This window comes from Triticum dicoccoides, chromosome 1B (assembly GCF_002162155.2).
Source record: "Triticum dicoccoides isolate Atlit2015 ecotype Zavitan chromosome 1B, WEW_v2.0, whole genome shotgun sequence".
In the NCBI taxonomy this organism is placed as follows: Eukaryota; Viridiplantae; Streptophyta; class Magnoliopsida; order Poales; family Poaceae; genus Triticum; species Triticum dicoccoides.
In genome coordinates, this window is record NC_041381.1 from 659,253,890 (window position 1) to 659,275,841 (window position 21,952).

Here is a 21,952-nt window from a genome sequence, read left to right on the forward strand (position 1 = left end):
TCGTCGAGGTCTTGCCGCAAGAAAGATTCAACAAGAGGCACCACTCCAGCACTGGCAGCAAGTGCATGATCCGTTGGTCCACGTTCCAACTCAAGTACGGCGAGAACGGCGAGCTCAGAACCACTGCCCACAAGCCTAACCGCTCCTTCCTCTTTTCCAAATATAATGAGGATTTTCAGGTGCGGGCATTTTGGATGTGATGGAGGTCGTATTTCTACTCCTAATATAGCAGTTGGTGAATAGTCTTCCGGTTTTTTCGCTGGTTTTTTATCGTCTATCCCCTCCCTTCGCTGGTTTTTCTTCGTCTAACGCCCCGCCCACGTTACGTCACAGATCTAACGCCAAAAAAAACGCCCGATCGATGCGTCGTGCCCAGATCTGATCTTCCGCCGCCGCCGGCCTCTCCTTCGCTCGCCCGATCCATCCCCTCGCCCCCGCCGGACATCATTGCCTTTGCCGCTGCCGATCCTAAGTTTCGCCTCCGCCGCCCTTCAGCGGACGGCGCCCGCGTTGCCGTTTTGGAGGCGCCGCCGATCACGCACAGGAACCGACGGCGCCGCGTTCCCTTCTGGACACTGCCGGGGCTGATCCCAGTTTCCCAGTTCCTGGGTAGGTATTATAACGGTTGCGCTTACAGTACATACTTTCACCAGTTCCGCGCATTGGTTCTGTCTTACATCCATTGTTGAAATATCCACAAATTGATTCTGTCTTACATCCATTGTTGAAATATCCACAAATTGATTCTGTCTTACATCCATTGTTTCAAATACATTGAATGCATTGACATCCGACTTTCGCTCCTGGACACCCAGACGGGATGCATGATCTGCATGGCATTGATTTATTTCTTCAGTATCTAGACAGCATAAGAGTTTTACTTGGATAATCAAGTATTTAGACTTTGCATGGGAACTCAAGTCAAAAAAAGCAATCCAGTTCCTTTTAACATTCATCAAATTGGAACCATTCAGTAATCACCATGATTTAGCACCCCCCAAAATACATCTGATCTAGCATATATGCATAGGTATGAATAACAGGATGAGAGAAGTATCCATTCCACATAGAAGAGCACTACAAGATGTACACACAACTGCATAGAGCGTACCTGAGATGCTCTCGACAGCTCCAATTGAGGTGCAGTGCAGGCTGGTGGGCCGTTCTCGACTCATCCGTAACAGAGACTAACACCGCATGGAGAAGAGAACACCCCAGCCGCGACATCTACCCAGCTTTCATGTGTGCCAAAAAACTGTGTAACAAATTAAAAATATGGTAAAGAGCCTGCAAATTGCTCGAGCTTTCTGATCAGTTTGTGACAAATGGGTGTCATTGTCATAAAACTCATCATTCATAAACTGTACCTTCAAATGTCTCACTGCTCCCTGAAAGTACATTGACCATCTTCTAATGGGTCTCACTGCTCCCTGAAAGTACATTTGAATGCGTCAAAAAATATCAAGCCTATATATACAATTAGATGTGAGTGTAACACCAGCATTTAAAGTAGCATGCATGCACATGACTGATTATGCAAGCACCACATACAATAGATAAGAGTGAGTGTATCATCTTAGCATGGCGGCAATTTTAGTGTTTATTAATTGTTTTCCTTTCTGATTTTGCTGTTTTTGAAGATTTAATGTGTAGATGCCGGTTAGGACACAAACCATTATGATGCATCAAGTTTTGGGTTGAGAAATCTGTGGAATGTTTGTCAAAATATAATGTTTGGCTATATTGTTCTTTTTGAAATAGAATAGAAAGAACAAATGCATAGAGAACCAATCAGTTTATATATGCAAATACATAGAGAACAATGTCTTCTACATTCTAATTGAAATTTCTGCATATCAGGAAGAAAACAAGAATAAACTTGGCAAAAAGCATTTCATAGATTTTAGTGTTTACAAAATCTGTGCTTACAGGTACGTATGGGGAATCCACAAAGCAAAGCAGCAGAAAGTATGACACCGACGGATGTACCTCCAGGTATATATTAACCTAAAAAATCTTGCTATACATGTCAAGCTAGATCCCAATTGTGATTTCATGTCATGAAGTGGTTGCAGATGAGTTGGTTGGGACATATGATGTTGAGAACTACCCAAATACCCCAATTATGCCAGTTGGGTCCACACTGCTACCTGTTGTTCCGCATAATGAGATGGATGGGACAATATTTGATGATGATAACCCTATTATTCAAGGTATGAGACTGTGCGGAGAGAATACCCATAAATTTAGTGTCTGAATTTGATTAACTGTATTTCGGTTACTTGTATGAACCAGCTTCAGATCGGGATATAACAAGTCAAACCGCACAGCCGGTTGTTCCCCAACACACTAATGGTGATATCACATATGTTCAGCCGCCTTCCGATATGGTCTCAGGTGAGAATTAAACATAAAGAATAATCGACGCATTTTGGTTAGCAGTAAACTAAACTATCGGTTATTTTTTCATCAAGCAGACAAACCGGCTAGCTCATTCATATTGAATAAGGCTTCGTTTGTGCCTCTCAGTTGTATCTCAAACGAGTCTGCCACAGCCGCAACACAAAGTGTAAATGGTATTACCTGATTCTACTTAATTTGTGAACCTTATCATGGTTTATGTTTTTATCTTGCATATGTACAAAAATCATGTTGCTCTTCTGTTGCGACAGAGACTCCTGAGTTGTCTCGTATAGATGGAAGAAGACAAGTATACATTAATGCAGCTGCTCATGTTTTACCGGCATCCGACTCAACATCCGAGAAGATGACTACACGATCTAGCAGCTATGTCCACAATCAAACTAAGAAAGTTATCTACTCTGATGAAAGAAAGCAGCAGATAAACGCCAAGAGGCGAGCTCCTTATCGAAAGAAAAAAGATGAGGAAGCTACGAAACTACATCATGAATATCAATCTTCCGTTTCAATGTCTGGTATGTTTCTTTGATTATTAAATATTATTAGTAACCATTAATACAATGTGCATTCCTAGATTCACTTCTCTCACATCTTGATGTTTCACTCAGTATTTGACAAGAGGGACCTAATAAACAATCGGAGACGGGCATCGTATCGTAAGAGCAAATCGGACGCTGGCGAAAACAAGGAGCCATTTATGGCTCCGATTCGTGGTGGACATCGAAAGAAAAATGAGAACGCCGCCAACAATCATCTCCATGAACATCTCTCTGCCCTTAACTTAGCAGGTACGAGTATGCTATATTACAGCAGTATGACACCTTCAAGGAAACAAGATGTATCTAATATGTCCGGTTGAGCGCTCCGAGTCAGAAGTATCGCCAAGTTATAGTTTTTCCTGTAGCAGTTGCTATACATATCTTCATATTTCAGGATTGTGAAAACATTTGCTGAAGTGGTTGCAGATAAGACAGAGGAATCCTTTGATGGTGATAACTACCAATGGATGATAAGTATGTGTGATGGAACAACCCCGCAACCGGTTGTACCCCAACAAACTGATGTTGATATCACATATGTTCATGGGCCTTCCCATTTGATATCAGGTGGGTATTAAACATAATTAAGAATCGATGCTGTACGGTTAGCAGTAAACTGACACATTATGTCCACTACCGGTTATTTTTTCATGTAGCAGACAACCCGGCAACCTCGATAGGGGGTAATGACACTGCGTTTGTGCCTCTCAGTTGTCTCACACGCGATTCTGGAGCCGAAATATCAAAGAGTAGTAATGGTATTACCGGTTTCGTATTTAGTTGTACAGTGCTTAAGGAGTTTTTCTTGCAGATGTTCATGACCCATATTGTATTTGTGTTGTTCCAGAGGCTCTAGATGTGAATCCTATAGATGGCAGCAGACACGCGTTAATGTGTGCAAATGCTCAAGCTTTATCGGTACCCGATGCAGCATCCGAGCAGATCGCTACATGATCTGTCGTTAATGTGTGCAAACTAACAAAGAAAGGTTTCATGTCTGACGAAAAAAGGGAACAGATAAATGCCAACAGGCGAGCTGCTTACCACAAGAAAAAAGAAGAGGAAGCACAAAAACTCTTGCATGAGTATCAACCGGACCTTACAATGTCTGGTAAGATTGTTTGATTTATAATCAATCCAATGAATAATTAGATTCAATTTGCATTCCTGCGTTTAGTACTAACATATATGGATAGCACATTTACTAGATGACAAGAGGGAGCGAGACGGGCATCGTATCGTAAGGGTAAACTGGATGCTAACGAAAACAATGAGCCTTTAAAAGCTCCGATGCGAGGTGGTTATCGAAAGAAAAATGTAGAAGCTGCCAACAAGCATCTCCATGATAATATGTCTGCCCTTGACATATCGGGTACGATTAATCTATAGTTCAGCACTACGGCTAATGGAGATACTCGTTTTGTTGTCAACTATCAGATTGTTATCGGAATATAAATGAGTACATCACCTGAGATCATCATGCAGGTACCCAAAGTGTTCCACGGATCGCTCTAGGTGATATAACTAATGGGGAACAAACATCGTCAATAAACCTTGACGATAGAAATATTATTATAAAGTCAACAACTAGGGTTGTGGATAATCACCAAGATGAAAATCTTCCCGCCCTTATGATATCAGGTTATGATGCTTTATTTTTCATCTGCATTTTATAGTACATATTTTTAATGTTTGCCATTAAGTATGGTTAATGTATTTTCATGCAAGTCAAACGTTTGAACTTCAATTTTTTAACGTTCACAAATTTCAGATTGAACTGAGCATTGTATATATACATTAGATAATTCATTGGTACCTTGGGTACCAATTACCAATTAATTTAGTGCTGATTATGTTTGTATCAACATGTATAACCAGCCGACCCAACTAGGTCCATCCACACATCATTTACACAAGGTGATGCGTTATTGCCTCATTCCACTACAATCACTTCTGATGACATTCATGATTACCACCTAGCTATGAGGCAGCGTGTTAAGGAACGCAAATGTAACTTAACTAGAGATCAAGTGGAGCAATCAAACGCGACGAGGCAAGCAACATATCGGAAACAAGTGGATGAGGGATCGAAAGATCTAGAAGGAAAAAATGATAAGCTGCGAGAATGGAGGTCATGCAGCAAAGAGAAGGGGCAGTTGAGTGCAAAGAGAAAGGCAACTTATGCTTCAAAAAAGAACACCCCGTGCAAGGAATCCCTCGCACTCCCACGTCCAGACCTAGCAAGCTCAACATCTATATGTCCATCATCCACCTACCGCGCAATACCCCTCTCTCTGTCCGCCGAAGATGATTCATATGATGACGACCCTCCGAGGGTCATGCCGAATCACATTGTTGGTACTAATGGTATGAAAATGCTATTGTTACGTTGTTATGATCACACCCAGCAACCCTCTTCTGACATGATATCGTCTATTGACACATTCGCCATGACGATAATGCAGACGACACTGATGTTTTCCGAGACCGCATCATGGGCGATGAGCCGATGCCAATCGAGTTGATGGATGAGGAGTACTACATGTTTCATGACCAAGGTATGGTCAACTAAGAACTATGAAGTTGTGGAGCTTTTTTTTTAATTATAGTTGTTAGGAAATACTTTTTTGAACATCATGTTTGAAAAAATGCCCGTAGGATCCGATAATGAAACCATGGAGGAGGACGAGGAAGCGAGCATGTCGTCTGCTATACCTAGCGAGGTTGATCCATTAGACTTTGTCTACACAAACATACCAGACACCACTCACATCCTCAAGCTCGCCGCAAACTGCAAGCACTACAATGCCAAAAAGTTTGAGTCTGAGACCGACGGGTTTTGCTGTCGTAATGGCCAGATCGAACTTACGCAACCGGAACCAATCCCAGAGCTGATGAGGCTATGGTCCAGCATGGATGCAGATTCTAGACATTTTCGTGAAAACATACGGTTCTTCAACGGGCATTTCACATTCACAACCCTGGGCGTCAGCCTTGATGAGAACTACACAAACATGAAGTCTGGGGTGTACACATTCAGGGCACACGGCACCATCTACCACAATGTGCATTCGTTCGGGCCTAGCTCACGTCCAGAACATCTGCAGTTGTACTTCTATGATGACGACCCAACCATAAGTCATCGTAAGGCGGCCACCAAGCAATTAGACCAGGATGTCGTGAAGAAGTTAGTACACATACTCAAAGAAAACCCGTACTCCCAGCAATTTAGGAGTTTGGGTGCACACAAGGACAACCTCGACTATTATAGGATAGACCTAAACACCGATAAGAGGCTTCACCAAAGAAGATATAATAGACCGTTGTCATCTGAGGTCGCTGCAATTTGGATTGAGGGCAACGACCTAGCAAAAAGGTTTGATCGGAGGATAACACTTTGTGGTAACAACAATGAAAGGCACAGTATACGTGTGACCACCGGAGCATATGACCCATTGTCTTATCCCCTATTCTATCCAAGGGGGGAACTAGGTTGGCATCCGAAGCTACCTAAACGTAATGTTCCTTGGGAGGTTGAATTAAATCCTCAATTGGGCCTTGATGATGACGATGATGCAGGTATGTCAAATGCATCCCATTTTGTTACAACTAATATCTAATTGCTTGAATATATCCTCATTTTGATGGTACTCGATCACGTGCAGAGGGGAATAGCAGGTTGTACGTCTCTGTCAGAGACTACTACTGTTACATGCTGCAGACACGGCCCGCCATTTTCAATCCCATACTCTGTGGAGCACGCCTGCTGCAGCAATGGGCGGTCGACATGTATGTCAAGATTGAGAGTTGTCGGTTGAGGTGGTTCAGGAAGAACCAGACTCAGATTCGGGCCGACTTATATAAAGGAGTTGTTGATGCGATCACATCGGGCGAGACGCGAGCAAGCGCTATTGGGACAAGAATAGTGCTCCCTGGAACATACCCTGGTGGTGACCGCGACATGAAAAAGAGGCATATGGATGCCATGGCAATTGTCCATACATACGGGAAGCCTGACATCTTCTTGACCATGACTTGCAATCCTAAATGGGAAGAGATATCGAATGAGTTGTTGCCTGGTCAGACGGCGCAAGACCGACCTGATATTGTGGCTCGCGTGTTCTACGGCAAACTAGAGGCTATGAAAGACATTTTGTTCAAGAAGCATATTCTGGGTGTTGTTGTTGCTTATGTTTACGTAGTCGAGTTCCAAAAAAGGGGCCTTCCCCATGCACATTTTTTGTTGATCATGGACTCAGCATATAAGCTTATCATCCCGGAGCAGTATGACCGACTCATTTCTGCTGAGCTCCCAGACAAGCATAAGTATCCGGAATTGTATGCAACGGTGGTAAAACATATGATGCACGGACCATGCGGTGCTCTGAACCCAAAAAATGTATGCATGCAAGAAAACGGATGCAAGTGCAGATACCCGCGGCCGTTCAATGAAAACACATCACAAGGGAAGGACTCCTACCCAATTTATCGGCGGAGAGACGATGGTAGACGTGCTAAGGTCCGAGGAAAGATGTTGGACAACAGATGGGTTGTGCCTTATAATCCATACCTTCTGCGTATGTTCAATTGCCACATCAACGTTGAGGTCTGCTCTAGCATAAAGGCTGTCAAATATCTTTACAAGTACATTTACAAGGGCCATGATAAGGCTTCTTTCAGCATCGACCAGCCCGATGCCGATGGTAACATTGATGAGATCAAGAGGCACGTTGACGTAAGGTGGATTACCCCTCCGGAGGCTATGTGGAGGATATTTGGCTTCGCACTTTGCGCCAATCACCCGCCTGTATTGCAGTTGCCTCTTCATCTCCCGAATATGCACAATGTTGCATTGAATGCGCAGGCTAACTTGAAGAATGTTGTCGCCTCCGAAAATGCTTCAAAATCCATGTTAACGGAGTATTTCAAGGCTAACCAGGAACATCCTTGGGCTAGGCATATATTGTACAAGAATTTTCCCGGAAGCTTCACGTGGCAGCTGAAAAGTAAGTCTTGGAGGCCTTGGGTCGAGCGTTTTCAAATAGGTCGCATAGTGTCTGCCAATCCTGCCGAGGGGGGGTGATACTACCTGCGTGTGTTGCTAAACCATGTTGCGGGCAAAACATCCTTTGACGACTTGCTCACCGTTGACGGTATGCTATGTGGGAGCTTTAGAGAGGCTGCTGAACGGTTGGGTCTCATTGAGGCAGACAACACGCTCGACGACTGTCTTAATGAGGCTGAGCAGTGGGCGATGCCATGTTCTCTTAGGAGGCTCTTCGCAACCATCTTGGTGCACTACGAGCCAGGCGACGTGCATGGTTTATGGGATAGGCACCTCGAGTCTATGTCAGATGACTATCGTCGAACACGCACTTCCCCTGACGAGGTGGAGAAGATGGTGTTGCTTGACATTAGGGGTATGTTGCAGTCCATGGGTAAAGACATTATTGATTTCGCTCTTCCAAGCATAGATGATGCATTTGACCCAACAGAGGGCGAGGCAAGAGAGGTCATCGAGGAATCAACCGTTGAGTTTGACATGGAAGACACTAAATTGGCATCTTCCTTGAACTTGGAGCAGAGGGCCGCATTCGACGAGATACTAGGGGCTGTTGAACACGGTGATGGTGGTGTATTCTTTATTGATGGCCCTGGAGGTACAGGGAAGACCTTCCTATACAGGGCGATGCTTGCCAAGGTGAGGAGCGAGGGCAAGATTGGTATCGCTACCGCGACGTCAGGCGTCACCGCTTCTATCATGCCTGGCGGCAGGACTGCCCACTCGAGGTTCAAGATCCCATTAAGCTGCGATGATGGAGCCTCGTGCAGCTTCACCAAGCAGAGTGGAACCGCCAAGCTGCTAAGGATGGCGTCATTGATAATATGGGACGAGGCCAGCATGACGAAGCGACAAGCGGTCAAGGCATTGGACAATAGCATGCGCGACATCATGGGAATACGCAACCGACCCTTTGGAGGAAAGACTGTTGTTTTTGGCGGGGACTTTAGGCAGGTGCTTCCGATCGTCAGAAGGGGGTCGCGGGGCCAGATAATTGATGCAACCCTGCGAAGTTCTCATCTATGGAAGGGTATGCGGCAACTGAAACTCATCACCAACATGAGGGCTCATAATGACACGTGGTTTGCAGATTATTTGCTAAGGGTCGGCAATGGCACTGAGGATGGTGACGATCAAGGCAACATACTACTCCCAGAAGACATTTGTCTGCCGTCTTCAGGCGAGGTTGACGACCTAGAGAAGCTTATTGACCACGTGTTCCCGAGTCTAGATGACAACATGTCTGATTCAAATTACATGACATCTCGAGCAATCCTTTCCACTACAAACGACAATGTCGACAAGATAAACATCCGCATGATAGAGCGTTTTCATGGAGATGAAGTAATCTACCATAGCTTTGACAGTGCGGAGGACGACCCGTATGGCTACTATGCTCAGGAGTTTCTGAATGGATTGACTCCTAATGGTCTTCCTCCGCATGCACTCAAGCTAAAGCTGAACTGCCCTGTCATACTTCTAAGGAACATTGATCCAGCTAATGTACTGTGTAACGGCACTAGGCTTGTTGTAAGAGGTTTTGAGAGGAACACCATTGATGCAGAAATCGTGATTGGACAACACGCTGGCAGAAGGGTCTTCCTTCCTCGAATACCTCTCTGCCCATCTGAAAACGACATGTTTCCGTTCAAGTTTAAGAGAAAGCAATTTCCAATAAGGCTTAGCTTTGCTATGACCATTAACAAGGCTCAAGGGCAGACCATCCCGATTGTTGGTGTCTATCTACCCAATCCCGTGTTCTCTCATGGTCAGCTATATGTTCCTTTGTCTCGAGCCACTGCGAAGAGAAACATAAAGATACTCATTCAGAAGGAGAAGCCGAAGGAGAAGGCCAACAAGCTAAAGGACAATCCAAAGAAGCGAAAAAGACCGACTGTGTCCTTACTGACCTCGATGAAGAACATCGTCTACAAGGAAGTCCTTACAGGCTGAAGTTTGGTCTTAATATACTGGCAAGTTTAGTAATGACAAAGCATTTACTCTTGCGATGGTCAAGATAAACTGTAATTCGTTTTTTACATATATATTTCTTTTTTGAGACTTTGAAATTCGCAGTTAAAGATATTCTACAAGCGTACTTTTTCATGCTTACTATGTGATTCAGATATAATGATTGGCAGGATAAAGACCGGGTGTATGTTGTGAAGATATATTTTGCATATGTACTTCAAATAGATAATAAAATGATCGCTGAAGTGTACAATATTTGGGAAAAAATTAGAATAGTTGGATGTTTATCTTATCCAAACTAATTACTTAACAGTTCAGTTCAGGTTAAATATAATTTTTTTGCATTGGTTCATTTACCCTCATGAATTTACTGCGCATCTTCAATAGTTCAGACCTAACAAATAGTTCAGACCCCGTGTTCATGGCACCTCCGCACAACCGATCTGCACCCACAAAGTTGCTACATGTAGCAAGGCTGCAGGTAATCACTTTGGTGAGTGTAATAAAGTAAGATGGATGCTCACTTGCTTCTTTTGCTATGTACTCGCTTATTCTTTTATAACTGTGTGATCTAAGGGTCGGATCGTCGTTCTTCTAACTGATTAAGGTAGCTGCTTGTTTGCTTTTTTATGCTCGCTCAGTTGCCTTTTTTTTATCTCAGGATGCAAGTTTTGTGTGTACCAAGTTTTGTATGCACCTACCTTCTGTATGACATCAATTGTTAGCAACTAGAATGCAAGGAAAGAAAGATAGTAATTATCTTAAGAATAGGAGACACCCATAAAAGCGTCGTCGGCCAGACCTCGGCGAGGCGTTAGGCTAGCTCTAGATTTCTTGTTATATCTTTTATCCTGCCTTGTAAGAGAGCCTTCTTGCCACATTGTATTGCTCAGTCGTGCACTGTATTGTGTTGAGTTGCTTTATATATAAAACGAAACGAAAGCCTGTTTTGGTCCGGAAAGAAAGGCTTTGAAGGAAGCAGACACATTGCAACACACTGTATGTTGCTGCGATGCCAGTTCATTTTCTAATGGCACATGCTACTGTTCCAGCTTCTACTGTCTAGAGAGTTGTGAGATCTTTGAAGATCTAATATATGTTTAGTCTCTTTAAATAATGATACACAACCTTCATCTGTTTCATCTCTTTGCAATTTCCTTCCAGAGTTTAACTATACAAAATTCACGTCGTTGTTTTATTAGTATTTCAAATAACCACATCCGGAATGTTGGAAACATACTCTACCGTGTGTGCTAAGTTAATTAATTTTCCGTTGAAATATTTCTGCCTTCATAATGTATTTTTTGTTATGTACGCTGAAAATAACATACAGAAACAAGACAACATTGTACTAAAAATATAAAAGAAGATATTCTAAAACTAACAAACGTTTTGTCCATACAAACAGCTATTTAATAACAGAATCGTCTGGTGTGTAAAATTATAATTAATTATGAAATTATAGGCAGATATTTCGCGAATCTCTGATATCCTATCACTAAAACAATACGTGCATGTTAACTATCTTATTTGCTTCCTTTATAAAAAAATTCCTATTCGGTTTATCAGGAATGAAATCTTAAGACAGGATATCTTTTTTGTCTTGTAATCATATAGTAAGTTTTACTCACCGAATCGCACAATTGATCCTATTAATTAATATTGATCGTGACCAAATCGGTGGATTTGATTACCGATTTCCTAATCAGAGCTTCCTATAAACGCTTATATATTGATCAACCGTTCGAGCGACCTTACCAGACCTCTCTTGAACAAGTTAAACTATTTCTTGACACTCCATCCTCCTCTCACATGGCGTCATCCAACAGTTCAATTCGCTTCAGCGATGATGCTGTTGAGGATATTCGTTGGCAGGAAGATCTCGGTGTACTGGAAGATGATGACGGCACTACGCCTATGCTTCCCTTTGCTGAGGGTAACACGCCAAAGTCAAAATGTCTTAGGATGCATAATCACGTCGAGCCTATTAGTAGTAGTTATCCCGTTAGGAAAGAATGATTGGGGGACGGTTGGGCTACTACAAACGATCAAATTCTGCAGGCAACCAAGGAGAGCAACAAGCTCATGCAAACTCTCGTAAAGAAGATCGAGAAGTTGGAATATATGGTTGTGAAGCACATGCAAGCATGTGACAAGAAGACGGAAATGCCTTGAAAAGAGCAATCATGAGGAGTTATACATTATTCTTTACAGCTTTTTATGTTTTATGTTTGAACGCTCCTTAAGAGCATTTTGCATTGTAATCGATTTGGAGTCAAACTATGTAAGTATGAATAAAGAACATACATTGTTTCATGCTTGGTTTCTTACTCTCTGTTTTTGATCTTCCCTTTGATTTTTGTCGCCTAACATGCTATGTTTTTCTTTTTCTTATATGAATACACGGAGAGCAACAAGCTGATGCAAACTCTCATAAAGAATAGATATTTATCTTGTTCTTATATGAATACACGCTACCATCGAAATTGTGACTATTCTAAAATGCCTGTAAAATAGTGTTGCAAAGTAACACAACGACGTCTCATCACATGTACTAAAAACAAATATCCTGGGGTATTATAAATAAACAGATAGTGTAATCAAAGCTGAGTAAACAATCGATTTTTTAATTGATTACATGTTTGTAATTAATGCTAACATTTTTAATCGATGAAATATTAGTGAATCCATGGTAATAATATTAATTGCGTGAATATAGCTAAATACAAACTGAGTAAATAATCGATATTTAATTGATTACATGTTTGTAATTAATGGTAATATATTTATTGCGTGAATACACTTACCTTAACGCACTATCACCTTAATTATTACAATATATATCCAATTATTGTGTTTCTAACTAAAGATCTGAAGTCATCATTAGGAGTAGAGATATAGCGTATTAACAGGCGAAAAGGAATCATTGATACTGGTGAGATAATTGACATGATTTTTATCAGATTTAGAATCTCAAATATCTATAAATAATTAATTGATTCAAAAAGTTTTAGCAATAAATATTTTGTTGCCAAAGAACACTCATAACTTACTATTTATAATCATTTCGATATTGGAGTGTTCTTTTCGCTATACGACCACATGCAAATATTGAAAGAATTTTGATTTTCCCGCCTATGGGCCCCTTGGACTATATATGCCCATGCGCCCCTCTATCATTCTTTAACACTTCATCCATTAGCTCCTTGACCATGGTGATATCGTACAGCTCGAGGCCCTCGAGGAGGGTGATGGCGAATCCACCGGATCCCATCATCCCTCCGATGAACAGGCAAGTGTACCGATCTACGTGCACGCTTATCTGACATCACCGTTTGTTTATCCCATCATTTTGTATTATTTTATGTAGGTACCTGAATTTTTAAAGTGTACGGATGGAACATATCTATCACAGATGTTGGATCATTCGAGCTAAGGTGATGTGGAAGTCCCATATCAGGGTGCATGCAATGGGAAACCCATACTTTCGTTGCATACTTCTGGACCAGGAAGTATGAGATTAGTGATCACTAAATATATCAACCTTTTTTAATGTATATACACATGTGTTCTAAAGTCTTGTTATCTGAATTATTAAAAATTTCTAGGGAACAAAGATTGAAGCAATTGCCTTCAACAACCAAGCTTATCGATTCAACGACAATCTGCAGACTGGGCTAACATATGACTTCACTAGCGTTGGGATAAACCCCACGGAAATGCTAGATGGTCACTTCTGGTATCTATGCATGGAGTTCGTCATTGAACTAAATGCTATGACCATGGTTAGGACATCGGTGCACAGTATTGCATCGACAATCTGTCCACCTTTTTTCCCACAACTTGGTGCCATATCCTTGCTACGAGACAAAACCATTACCGGTGCAACATCTTTTAGTTTGTTTTTGCATATTTATCCATTCAACATTTTGTCTCACCCAGACTTAATTTTCTCCAGATGTTCTTGGTATTATTGTCTATGCTGGTAGGATACAACATAGGTGGGATTCATTATATAGACGGCAGGTCCATTTTGTTGAGATAGGCATCATGAATTTTCGGTAAACTCCAATCAGTACTTGAGGTTTTATATGATTATTGTTATTTGATAGTTGACTACCATCAACATATCTTTATCATTCCACACGGGAGATACTTTTTATACGCCTAAGTCAAGAGCATGCTGGTCGTCACTTGAAACACTTGCAGTGCACTGAAAATTTATTTGAGAAAATTGCAGTCACGTACATACAGCTAAACCGGAGGGATAAGTGCCTGGACACTATGAGGGAGAGCACATTCTTGTTCTCCCCCGACATGGATGATGATGTTCATCATCTTCAAGGTAAGTTCTTTAAACTATTTTGATTTTTATGGCCTTTTGTTCGTTTTTGTATTACAATGATATTAGTACTAACAAATTGTTTTTTCGTAGATATCCACGAAGCCTGCTTAACGACACTTGACGAAACACTATCATACGTCAATGCTGCAGTGGTAGCCAGGAAAAATGGACAGTAGATGAGTTTGTTTTTCAAGACGGCTCGTTAAATAGCTCTTTTCCCTCGGTCCTTTTATCTACATTTGGAATAATAATGTATTCACACAGAACAATCATTTGTGTTAAAGTGTGTTTTCTTTTTGCTTATCAACTCTATGTGTAGCCATTATGGCAGTGTGTATATTTTGTACGCGAGCTTAATTCGGCATATCTGGTTTTATACAAAGGTTGATTTTTTTCAATTCATTGATGTTGAACTGTAAGTATGGCAATCCTTAGGAACAAAATATTCAACTATAAAAAGGAGAAATATCTGATACGCCACCGTCATGATTTGTTATATTTGGCAGGCAATAAAAAGCAGTAAAAACGCTTTGATATATTTGGCAGGCAATAAATAGCATTGAAAATATATCCGTTTATATATATGCTGCATCGACATCCTAATTGCCAAGACACCTCAGCGAACGATCACTCACGCGTATCGATCAGCGATGGAGCCTATCATTGGAAACAATGCGCCAGCGACCCTGGATGCCGCTGCCCCCAACCCCAATGAGGCTGCCCTCGAGCTCCACGATGCTGTGGCCGACCCCTAGGAGGATTTGCCCGCACCCCTGCATCTTCTGCCCCCACCACGGCATTTCGTGGAAGATGCTCTCGAATATATATTCGGCTTTATGAACGGCGTTCATGATGAGCAGACACTAGAGTAAGTTATGCTATTCTATGTTTATTTTCTCTAAAGAAATCTCATTAGAGCTAGGTTGTACACATCAGACTCTGTTTGATCTAGTAGTATGATATTGCTTGATTTGTTTTTCTTTAGATTAAATCTTACTTTTTGTGGCCATCAGTACAAAATCATTTTTGTTAAATGTTTTGGCAGTATTGCCGTTGAACATCAACCGTATTATTTGCAATACAAATGTTGAAAAACTTAATGTCGTTAGTTTATTGTACAACCATTTAATTTTGTTTTTAAACAGCCAGCAAACTTGGTATAATGGTTTCTACCTAAATTTTCCTTCTATTAATTTCTAGCAAATTAATATTGTTCTTACAGAGAAATTATTATTTAATTTTAGCTTTTGCTAGAAGGTGCTGCAACAAGTTTCATGCTCTATAGTTTATCAAAATATTACGTTCTGCTCGTAGCTATTAGATTATCTAGAAAATATTACCATATGAAAAAAATTTGTTTTAAAGTACCACTCATAGTGCTAACCATTTTTTATATTTTTACGTGCAGCTCAATCTGGATAAGAAGCGATGCACCGTACCGGATCGAAATCAGCCTCAGAATGCTGAAAGACACACTATTTGTTACTTCAACAAGCCTACATCCCGACTGCTTCAACCTCGCTGTTCGAAAGCTTGCGAGCGCTGAAGTAGAGAGGCATGCAGGCACCAACATGGTTGGAGGAAAACATTATTTTGACTTGCAGTTTCATGCTCAATCACGAGCTCTAAGGTATTCCTGGATGCCGCAAGGGCAGCACACCTCGACGCTGATCAACAATGCTGTTCTACAGCCCTTTCCTAGATATGATGTGTTCAACTCCACAATTGTAAGATTCTTTAATTCCTAAATTATTTTTTCTTTCTTGATAGCAATTAACCTGTGTTGACCTTCTGTAGTATCTACTTCCGTTGTCTATCCTGGATTCCTCGTATGGTCTACTCGTGGTAAATCGGATGAGGAGAAGGGTTATCATATTTAATCCATCACTAGACGGACGACAAGTGGGAAATAGCACTCACAACAAAGAGATGATGAAGGAGATCACTATTTTGAAGCAAGAACTCAATGAAGTGTTGCAGGCTAGGGTCCTTGGATGGAACACCGAACTCATGGATTGGCGTCATGACAACATGTCATTCAATTTTCGACGGTAATTTAATAATTTTTTTAGATGAATAAGATGCAGTATGTAGAAATCTCAAGTTTTTATTCTGTTTGTCACAGCAAAGACTCGGGTTTCTTAGTTCTACAAGAGATGGCCCACCAGCTCGGTTCTTTGCGTAGCATAACCTGGATGAACACTACAGTAATTATCTATACGACGAGTTTTAATGTGCCATTTATAATCCAACTACTACAACATTTAATGGTGAATTTGTTTCATTCTCTCTAGGATCCAATTATGCTCAGGAGCCAAGTGGTAGTCCAGATGCTCATGGTGAAAGACAATCTAGCTGCTGGAAACATCCCTCAGGAGATTACGGCGGCCTTGAGGGTTTTGAACAACTAAATATGCTTCTATGCATGCAGAACCGTCAGGATTACTTCACTCATCTTGTCATGTTTGGTTATGGATGGAAACTATAATTTTTTTGGGGTTTGGAATATTTAAGAACTATTTGTAGTTTTGGTACTACTACAAGTTGGTTTCGCTTTTATATTTGTTGTTTTGGTAATTTCTGTTTGTTAAGCGCTCGCCTTTGGGCGGTTAAGCCCTGGGCATTGGCCTAGCACCTAGCTTTCGCCGTAGACGCTAAAAAATAAGCTAACATCCATGTCCTTCGGAGATAAATCAGCTTAACCGGTGAGGGGTCGAGCGAATCAGCCGATAAAACAATCGCACCCACAAACATATCTCCTACCCTATGAGGATTCAACCGCTCCGACGACAAAGCAACTTATTCGGGCAAGGGGTCTAGCTTCTCAAACTAGAAATCGAGCTTGACATTCCGGTTCCCGATCAGTGCTGCAATCAAGAGAGGATAAGGGAGAGAGGCGGCATGATGCATCAAGGATAGAGGATGAGGGGGAGAGGCGGCATGAGTAGACTGTGCACATACTGATCTTTAGTATGTGATGGAACGGTGCGGGCACCTACTCGGCTGCTTCAGCTTACGCGATTATGTGTGAGGGATGGGTGCAATTTCAGCTTGCCGGCGTGATATGGAAAAGCGGGGCACCTCATGCAAGCTACTTATGTGGTTGGCCGTCCAATATAGGATCTGGACGTCGGATAGGCGAGTTCGACACGGTTTGCAAGATACGATATCTTCATGCTTCTTGTGTGATCAGGAGCAGGACACGGTGGATCACATCCTTGCACGCGTCTATGCCAGACAGGTCTGGTTCGAATGCTTTTCCAAGGTAGGGATACCTCTGCAGCTGATACCCAATGGGCATGAAAAGGTGGAAGAGTGGTGGGTGGCTTCGAGTGAGAGGATGCCCAAGACACACTGAAAGGACTTCGACTCTTTTGTCATGTTGATTTGCTGGAGTATATCGAAGCAAGAATGGTAGAGTTTTAGTTAGGAATAATCTGTCTAATGAGCAATAACTGGCCGGGAACATTTTCATGGAGCGCCACCTGTGGGCTCTAGCTAGAGGGAGTGGAGTTCTACATTTTTGTGAATAGTAGCCTAGGAGGGTTTTCAGGAGATGGCAGGCACGTCGTGGGCAATGCCTGCAGCCATGTAAATCTTGTACATATTGTTTGTCCCCTTCTCTAAAGCTAAGGGACGCCTTTCGCGTGCTCTCGATAAAAATCTTTAGTAGGAGAGCCACAAGATGTCCCTGTGTTTAAGTGGGGCAGGGCAGACCATTTGGGCTTTTTCGTCACACTAAAGTTCTAAAGCCTAATCTCGTATCGTATAACTTCATACATACACGCACTGTTATACGATACGATGTATACACTCATTTTTTCAGTGAACTATTTAAGTGAACAAATTAATTAATTAACATTTCATCGTTATTGTGCACGTCATTAATTTTCTTTTGCAGTAGCTAATCTCGTATCGTATAACTTCATCCATACACGCACTATTATACGATACGATGTATACTTTAAACCAGCAATCGAACGGTCATAGGGCACGTACCTTCAATTGTCACCAATCTTCAAGTTCACACAGGATCCACAGTTCTCTGTCTTGCTCAAGATGTTTCTGATAAAGCAATGATTATCTTGTATGTGTTCCTGAATATAGTAGACAAAATTGGTCCCCTCCAAACTGTTTTCTTATTGACTACATAAAGTACAAGTCTGTCCCAGGATGTTCCGACAATTATTATTCGTTACCAACATTTTCCAATTATATTTGGTGAGGAAGAAAATTATTATAAAGTTACCCTAAGGTAGTCACATCTCATTCTAATATAATGTAATTCAAAATATAATGTGTTCAATGTATTAACTATATTTAAACAGAATAGACATATGTGGTAAGTAAAATTGGAGCTAATATACAATTGGAGCAACATACCTGTTTCCACTTGCTTAGGTACTGTCACTATGTAGCCCTCCACACCCCGAACAACGTCCCTTTGAAAAATGCTGGCAAAAGATGCCAATGTTTTAAATCCAAAGGAAACAATGTAGAAAGAAAAGAGACGATGAAATTGTGTTACTAATACTTTGGCAGCACGAGTGGATAAGTAAAGTTTCTCCAATCTCTGATGTAGTTTAACTTCTTGCTCTTCTGTGAATGCATTATCAGAATTTAACTAGCCACCAGCCCCAAAGTGCTTAAACACTTCCTGCAACAGTATATACATGTTACAATATTGTTTTACTCATACGAAAATTGGAAAGTTATATGTTTTGATGCCACTGGCAGGGATATATATTAATTTTATTATTATTTAAGTATATACAATGTAAAATGTGTGGCCAATTATAGCTAATCTTGGCATGCAAATCAATGATAAGTTGATTATTTAATGAATACAATAACAATTTACCTATTTAGAAAGTTATAAATATTGACATATTTTCTAATATATTAACAGGTGGGCATTTGATCTCGAAAGGAAATAGATCTGCACCATACAGTAATATATGGTGGGACTAGAACAAGCCATGATTTCCTACCCAGTTATCCGGCGCATGGCCTATCTATATATGTTAACCTATGCCATCCCTCCTCCCCCTCCTTTCTCTCCCTTCGCCCATCACAGATAGCAAAAGATCAAATTAGCCAGTCCTAGAGGAAAAATTTCCGAGGAGGATCAAGAAGGCGAGTTCATCTAGGTATGAAGATTTCTTGATCTGTCTCTTCTCTAAAAGTATAAAAGTTATTTTATTATGATCATGTCCTATTAGGTGAGGTACAACTGAAGAAAATAGATTCATCATATATTCTAGACTGCATAGGCAACCAAACTAATTATTGTCATTAGATGACTCTAAGGAGTTGTAGTGTCTCTAACTCATGAAGATAGGGTCACATCATTGACCTCTCTTATTAGATGACTCTAATGTACAAGTGAAGATAAATAATATTATTTGGCATTAGATGCCTCATTGACTTGTAAGCACAATGCAAATTTCAGACATGAAGCTCACCACACACATGTACATATGTACTAAAAAACGAAACATGACAAAGCAGTAGACAAGAAGTTTTTATGGCAAACAGTAGACACTGAGTTTTGATAGCAAGCAGTAGATAAGAAGTTTTGAGGTCAAGTAGTTTTACTTATAATTTGCCTTCACAACTCTATCCCCTCACCTCACATAATTGATATATATGTCGTCCCTCAAAAAAGAGTTGACATGTATGCCCAACTTGATTGTAAGTGTCCAGGATTTCCTTGTAGCACCAAAAACATAACTCAATTTATATTGAATCCAACAACACTGAAGCTAAGCAAACTATTTTCAGAAACAGTACCTTGACTATCAAAAATTGGCACATCGATGAGCTTTCAACAAAGTATACTTCTAGCAACTACTCCTACTGCGCAATAAAGTTTAGTCAAAATCAAAGTGAGGAAATGAGCGTATCATACCTATGTACATAAAATGCATACAGATTATGCTGCTTTTACTTACTTTGATTGCAGTACTTGTGTGGGTTGTTCTGCTTACTTTGCACTCCCAAGAAGCAGCCTCTCCAATAAGCATAGTCTCCAAGTTGTCTCCAAGTTCACGAACGGAAGTGCATGAAACCACAAAATACATCAACAGCATGAAGAAATTAGTTTAAGCTCAACTCCAACAAATATAGTTTTCATCTTCTAGCTGACCATATAATAGTACAATATATCACAACAAGAAGAAGCAAAAGTGAATTTATTAAACATGTTTAAACTACCTTTAGCTTATCATGGTTAAATACCATGATCCCAGTTCAGCCCAGTTTGTGTATAGTTAGCACAAATTCAATATTGGGTGGTAAGACACAAAATTGTTTCCAGAAATTGCAAGAAAGATCGAACATTGACTATTTCATGATTAAAATGACAGCTTCATAACCAGATGACTATTGACATCGTAGCACTGTCTGCTATTTAGTTTATTATATTTCCATAAAGTGCAGCTGGAATAAATGTGTCTCCTAAAAACGTTAAGAAACCAAAATTACTAAGTAAAAAAACTGGGCCATAACTTGTGCACAAGGCCAAGCCCAGCAATCATTAAAAGATTGGTGATGTTAGCTTAACTAAAACCAAAAGCAATATATAGTAGCATGCAAAAGCAGAAGGACAATACCCGTGAGTTGCAACGGGGCATGCCTATTCTGTGCAACACCAATCAGTTGCAAATAAGAAGTAATTTTGACAACATGACTTATCTCCAAACTAAAATAAAATGCAGTAGTCATAATAGTCCTACGGTGATGGATAAATGAGGAAACTGACTTTGATTTCCTGCCATAATCGACTTGCACTGGCTCTATATCTACATACAAGTCACTTGAAACGTGTTGAATGCATCCGTTGCACCCCGGCCCAACACAGCTATCACTACGAAAGGATGGCAAAACTTAGGACTGGATAACACAAACCAAGCCACTTGTTAGTATGAAATCCAGAAAAGATTGTTTGAGAAAAGTAAAAATAATACTGTAGGATATAAGCAAGGTGCGCTATCAATTCATAAACAGTACCCAGATGCCTACTAAAATTAAACTGGATCAACAAATCATCTAGCAAAAATCCCTGAACATTACACCTTTTCATCATTCGCCAATTCAATTATGAAAAAACAATGCATCAATCAATGATATGAAATAGTAGCAGTATGCTGATGGAGCAAGTGCAAAAGATACCCAACACTGCACACGGCAACACTCGATCTGTTGTCTCAAATCCCTCTCTCTTCTCCTAAAGCTAACGTTCTCGCAGTACACGCTCACGTAGCTAGCCCTAAACTACAGCAAACCGCTGACTTACGGCCATTAGCGGGGACGGGGGACGGGGGAGGGGTCGTTTGTCTCACCTTGCCACGGAAGTGGGGATGGGTTGCGGAAGACGGCGGAGTGGTAGACCACCGTGACTACACCTCGTGGGGTTGCTTCTTGCCGGCGATGAAGACGACATGATGCACCACTATGGCAGTGTCTTGGCCGTCGGGGAGCCGCCTCGAAACAGAAGGCGAGGAGGAGATCAAGCCAGGGATTCCACAAATGGAAGAAGTAGAGGAGGAAAGTGTTCGGACGCGCGTACCGTAGCTTCTGTCGTTGCAGATCGATGCACCCCGCCTCGGTTCG

General features: G+C 41.1%; 1 long non-coding RNA gene across 1 annotated transcript; it reads right to left on the minus strand.

Moving 5' to 3' along the window:
• Positions 1-705: 705 nt before the first annotated feature.
• Positions 706-21,952, minus strand: LOC119311484. Its single transcript, XR_005151083.1, has 9 exons — positions 20,293-21,952; positions 20,132-20,197; positions 19,970-20,050; positions 18,873-18,995; positions 18,722-18,792; positions 18,338-18,435; positions 1,368-1,430; positions 1,112-1,255; positions 706-829 (listed from the first exon to the last, which is right to left on the minus strand). It is a non-coding gene; the product is annotated as an uncharacterized LOC119311484 (long non-coding RNA).